This window comes from Electrophorus electricus, chromosome 16, assembly GCF_013358815.1.
Source record: "Electrophorus electricus isolate fEleEle1 chromosome 16, fEleEle1.pri, whole genome shotgun sequence".
In the NCBI taxonomy this organism is placed as follows: domain Eukaryota; kingdom Metazoa; phylum Chordata; class Actinopteri; order Gymnotiformes; family Gymnotidae; genus Electrophorus; species Electrophorus electricus.
Window position 1 is genome coordinate 5,775,376 of NC_049550.1, and position 6,000 is coordinate 5,781,375.

At 35.7% G+C, this 6,000-nt stretch overlaps 1 protein-coding gene across 1 annotated transcript in view; it reads right to left on the reverse strand.

Annotated features, from left to right (window-relative positions):
- Window positions 1-5,684: 5,684 nt before the first annotated feature.
- The window catches only part of cnpy3 (canopy FGF signaling regulator 3), a 4,057-nt gene continuing 3,741 nt past the window's right edge, over window positions 5,685-6,000 (reverse strand). Inside the window, exon 6 of the mRNA XM_027006172.2 lies at window positions 5,685-6,000. This exon is cut by the window's right edge and continues 748 nt beyond it. The gene's annotated coding sequence lies outside the window, so the exon portion shown is untranslated.

Here is a 6,000-nt window from a genome sequence, read left to right on the forward strand (position 1 = left end):
GCAGAGGAAGGAGAAAACCGATTCAAGCCAACTTTGTATGCAACTTAAATTTGGACAATACAACAGCGACCCTCTCTTGTTTTTGAGAAACTGAAATGGATTCATTTTTCAGCATGCTATTTTATGTTTACAGACGTTCTTGTGTTTTTCCAGCTTACATCTTATACTCTTCTAGGTCTGTTGAATGTACAGTAGTGACTTTAAAGACTGCCAGAGTTGTGAGTTTTCATTACTTTTTTATTTCAGTTGTATTGTCATGGACTTTAAATAGAAGAAAAAGGTACTAAAACCTGCATCTGCCTGCCTGAATGTCCTCTCCTCACTCTGTATTCATTAAACAATTAAAGTGTCGTTCTGGTTGAAAGACACAGTACTAGTATACCTGAGATTTTGTATACCACTATACCTGAATACCTGAATCTGTTTATGGATCTACATATTAAACAATATGCTGATTATATCTTGTATTTTAGTCTAATATCTTTGTCTTTAATTAAACCTGCTTAAGTATGCGAATCTCTCAAAGCACTTGGACAGTTAAAGCTTCTTGTTTCTTGTCAGGAAAGTGCATGAAGAACCAGTAGAGGCCAGCCCCAAATGAGTATGTAGTTTCATTTGAGTGTGTAGTTTCATTTGTCCAGTTAGTTCTATGTGATTCCTGTGCCAGTGATGACCACTACATCACATTTAACACAGCAGGCTCCATTAGGAAATGGCGATCTTGTTTACCAATACATTACACAGAGGGCCATTTGTACAGCTATGTATTGCCATTACTACTAGCCATGTGAGACATGCAAAGACATTTATATAGTTCACAGCCTTCCAGACGGTGTGACTAAGTGCACTTGTCATGGACATAACCTTTGGGTTCAGTATCACAAACGTGAACCAACAGGGTTTTACCTGCTATAATATCCAGGTAGTGCAAACCCCAGGGCTACAAATATGTTCAGGAAAAACTCAGGTGAACACGACAACTTCATGTCGAGGAATTTTGTAAGCCCATTCCTGTAAACCCTCATGCTTGTCTGAATGTGCATTTCATGCAACTTCCACCCATAACACATCTGGTCCAGTGTGATTCTTATACCGAATCACACACCCAGCAAGAGCGGCTGTTAAGAATATGTGTTTTGTTTTCCTAATGTACTTCAATGTCAAATAATCACCAACAACCAAAGATGCAGCATGTAGCAAAAAAAAAAAAAAAAGTTCTCTCATGTAGGATTTGGTCAGACAGTTGCAATGTATTTCCAATGCTTTAGCTTGAAAGATTTGAATGGTAATTACATTTTTTTTGCAATTGTACAAGTCTACTGATTTTGCCCAAATATTGATGGCGCTCCATAATCATTAATTATCATTATCTTAATTATAAAGTTATGAATGATTATGAGTGGTGAACCCATACACAAATTTGTGCTTTGTCTTCAGATCTTAATCTTACTTCAGCCTCATAGTTTAGATGTTTAATTTTAGTGTTGCTCTTCCCTGACTGATACACAATTGCCTCTAATGACACTAATTTTTATTATGGTGGTTGTCCAATATCATTAAGCACTAAGGTCTTGGCCACTTTGTAAAGTCATCGTATGCCTATGCCATTGTGCAATAATGTTAAATGGAACTGTAATTTGACATTTCCATTTTGCACATTTATGGAGTGCCCAGTGGGCCAAATTCTCCTCTAAGACCTTATGAGAAAGTCTGCGATGACACACAGTCTTTTTTGAACTCTTTCTGAATTAGGATCCATGGTCTAAAAAGGGATAGTTTCCTGAAGGAAGAATGCATTGGGCACCATGGGAACAGACTGCAGTTGTAAAAATACCAGGGTCTAAGATGATGACAAAATAGATAAACAGGGAATAAGCCAAGGCAGATATTTGGGGTGAAGGGGGAGGGATGCCATGTTTGACTTGAATATAAATAAGCATAGAACATTTTTGGCTGGAGATATGTTCTCTCATATTTACTAAAATAGATCAGTTGTTGAAAACTTAATGATTTCAAAATCCTTTTTTGTCAGATTCCATTTACAGACATGCATGGATTCTGAGCTTTGTGCTCACAATCATAGTCTAATAATTATCTCACAGTAAGGAATAAAATCACCTTTACAAAGAAAGAAGGTTTCCTTTCCCTGTCACCAGTAATGGTGATATATACAAAAGATTTTTATGTCTAGGCATTTTACTTGACCTTGGCATTGTATTGGGACAGCCTTACACTGGGTCAGTGGACACAAGCAAACTCAGTTTGACACTTCCAGTTGCTGAGCCTAAAGGCACACACTGAAAGGAGCTGTGAAGATGTTCCCTTGGTTTTAGCCTCTACTCTCCTTTTTTTGTTGTCTGCCATTGAACTCAGTAGACATAAACTTAAATAAACTCAGTAAGAAGCCATAAAACAACAGTAAGCTTTGGTGTCTCAAGGCAAAAATGAAGAATCAACACAAGAAGCAGACAGTGCAGTTTCTTCTATTTCCTTGTTTGCCTTTGTATTCATATTTTTCTGAACATTTTTAACCATTTTGGAATGGAATGGACATTTATCTCCATAAGTGGCTGGAAGCCCCAGCTCTAGTTTGCTTTTTGACACACTTGTTTTATCCAAAAAGACTAATCCAGGTCTCTGCACAACATTAATTGATACAGAGGTGTGTCACTTAAGTTTCCTGTAACTCCAGTAAGGCAGAAAAGAATGGATTTTGTTTGCTAAGAATGGGATTAAATATCTGAAGCATCCATCTTTATTCAACCTTACCCAATCTTTCAGATCAATTGTAAAGATATTAATACATTTTTATGTGTAGAGCACTATTAATACTACACAATATGTTCTGAGTTTCTCACAAGATGTATACAATGATCTCCTCCTATCAACTCATTCTTCCTCTTAGATTTAAATGCTGCACTTGATACAGTAGATTGTTTCCTGTCATTTTGCAATTGGTATAATTTATACTGCTCTTGCATAGTTTCCTGGTTTACAAATTTCCAGTTTAACAAAATTCTTTCAATTTGTTGTCCTAGGAAAACATGAATCTGCCATTGTTATTATGCAAGGTGTCCTCCAGGGATCCATCCTTGGGCCTCTCCTATAATCTATATGCAGCCTCTTGTTGATTTCATGACATGTTCTTAAAATTCCACTGTTATGCAAACAAAACTTGAATTTATTTTAACAAAAAAAAACTACAATTACTCTTCCACCCCTACACTAATATTCTGTATTCATGACAAGCACCGGATGCATTTTAACATCTTGACACTGAGTCCCAATAAAACTGACTTTACTAATTTATCATATCTCCATAATAACAAGACTTGCAGATTTTGTAGATGGAGTGCATGTTAAGCAACTATCAATACTTTGCAATTTGAGTGTAATTTTATCCCACTCTCTCATTTGAAAACCACATTAGGTACCTGATAAGGGTGTGTGTTTCCATTTCTATAATGTGGCATACCTTTGCCCCTTGCTTAGCAGAACTGATGGTGAAACCCTTATCTATGATTACATATTTTCCTACCTTGACTATTGTAATTCACTCTTTAATGACCTTCCTGAAAAAAACCTTACATATATTCAGAAGTCACCAGCAAGAATTTTCTCTCACACTAAACATCTGCTCACATCTGTCTTTTTTTCATTTTAAACTTCTCTTGCTTATGTAAATTATTTAACTCTATCCTACTTACCTGAGATTCTCCAGCCCTACAGTCCTTGCACATTAAGGTCATGTGTCACTGGACTCCTAGCTGTACCAAAATTCAGACTAGTCACTACTGGTTGCAGATCCTTTAGTATTATGGCTCCCAAGTTTACTTACATATTTTGACTTGTACCTTGGGTATGTGAAAGGTGCTGTATAAATGTACCTAATTATTATTATTATTATTATTATTATTATTATTATTATTATTATTATTATTACTGCTATGTATTAACAAGGAAGAACAGTGGAAAAATGAACATTAAACATTTAAAGTCACTGTATCATGTAGCTTTGGAGTTATCTTACACACCACAGACTCCAAGTAAAGACATGAATGTAAGTTAGTAGTATAGAAATATAGTCATTCTGCTATCTAGTCATCAGAGCACTTTCATTACAGAATATATTTCATACCGTGTGTCAGTGGTGTACCCTAGTGGTCAAAAATGTTTTTTTTCATCCATATAAATAGCTATACATAAAGATTTAAATATTTGTTGTCATGTAATACATATAACTCAAATGAACAGGACTGTCTGCCTAGTGGTATAGTTTTGGACATTGCATTTGATATAGTCTCCCAGAATTAATTGTTTCAATACAGGCATAATATCACAAATGTGACTGGGAATTTCATTGAGGGATTTTTGTTGATTCCTTTACAATACATTAAGGATTTACATTTAGGCAGAGCTCCTTATACTATTTTCCTAATGACCAGTGTTTTGTTGTCTGAGACACAGGCAACGTTATATGTGGCCTTGTGTGTACTTTTTAGCAGTGGTTTAACAGTTGTCAAACACGTTATCCATGGTATACTTTTGCTTTAAAACTTACATTGATGTACTCAGTTAAATGACTTGAAAATTATTTTTAAAAAAGTATATCTAAGTCTTTGATAAAATGTTTTCATAAGTAGCTGTGGCATGAGATGTCAGGCTTGATGTATTCTGCTTTGGGTGTTCCATCTTTTTTTGTATTTGTATAATCAAGAAAATTATTATTTATTTTGAAATTAATTGTTCCACATAGAGTTTTCCTAATAAGCAACTTCTGTTACCCATCTTGGCTCAGTTGTTTCTACAGGTGGTGCAGTGGAGTACCAGTTGAATAACAACTAGTCTATTCTGTTGATGTATGCTTTTCTTTAATTAACGTGTGGGTGTCTATACTTCAAGTGTCTGAAGATTTGCTATGGATCTTCCCTTGAAAGAGATCTGAAGCTTACTTTTAGAAGCAGTTTAGGGTGTAGGGGAAATAAGGTAAATGCCAACTTCAAACTACACATGGTGGCAGCTATTAATCCTTGATTAATTTCTTTAATTTCTTTCAGCTGCCCTTTATTGTCAGTGTTTCTCTAAAATAACTAATGTAGTAGCAAACATATGCAGCACAGTAGATACCATCATGAAAAGATTGTGCGCTTGTTGAATGGGCCAGCTCTCTGTTAAAAATAGGACATGATGTCAGTAGTTTTGATTCAGCAGTTGAAAGTTGTTGTTTTTTTATCATTATGGTGTTCTTTCTGTCCTCAGGGACTGTTATCATCAACTCATTTGAGAATTTCCAAATGTTAAGTGCACCAGTGTCTGTTTTCAAGATAATCCAGAGTATAATTCACATGGTTGTTATTGGACTGACAAATCCTTCCAACCAAGAGAGCATAGCAAGCTGTAGCAAGCTGTACTCTTAGTTACTGTCTAACCCCTAACCCTTAACCGATCTGTGGTTAAGATAACCATCATACATTTTCAAACCCTAACCCTAATACAGCCACAAATGGCAACAGCATCACTGCAGACTGAAATTTAGGAAAGTTAAAAACAGAAAAGTCTATGACCTTTGAGAAATCAGGTTATGCCACATAAAATGCAAGAAGTTACAGCCCAGGCTTGTCAGCAGGTAGGGGTAGGTGAATAACAGCAAAGGTAGATGAATAATAACGTATAAAACAAAGTACTTAAAGCATATAACCTTAACTTTTTATTATCCAATTGGTAGCCACAGCTTTAATCGCATATCAAAAAACACAAGCTGTCTTAAGATCCTTAGGGACTGCACACTGTAAAATAACTTGACCTCCTAAAATGCAACATTTGCAATTAGACAGACATACACGCACACACACACACACACACACACACACACACACACACACACACACACACACACACACACACACACACACACACACACACACAATCATTTTTCATGTTCAGAAGTAGCAGCCTTTGATAGACAAAGCACAGCTTTACAGAATTTCAAAAATGCATATA